The following is a 307-nucleotide window of genomic DNA, read 5'->3' on the forward strand; positions in this document are numbered from 1 at the left end:
GGCAGGCACACTGTCGCAATGCTCTGGTAGAGATAATAAGGTAACTGCTTTGTTACACCCACGGCCGTGCGGATAATTGCATTAAATACCCAATTAAGCTAACTGACAACTGAGCCAACCGCCCCCCCACTTACCCCCTACACTATGACCCTCCCCTCCCCCTATCTCTGCCCCCCCTCCCCCCTCACCATTCATTGCCGAGCACATCAGTCAAAGCAATTAAAACCTTTGTATAAAAAGTAAATTTGCTAAATTGGCTGCGAAGTCCTTAACTAAAAAGTGTAAATTGAGCGAGAGAGGAGAGGAG

This window comes from Penaeus monodon, chromosome 23, assembly GCF_015228065.2.
Source record: "Penaeus monodon isolate SGIC_2016 chromosome 23, NSTDA_Pmon_1, whole genome shotgun sequence".
Taxonomy (NCBI): Eukaryota; Metazoa; Arthropoda; class Malacostraca; order Decapoda; family Penaeidae; genus Penaeus; species Penaeus monodon.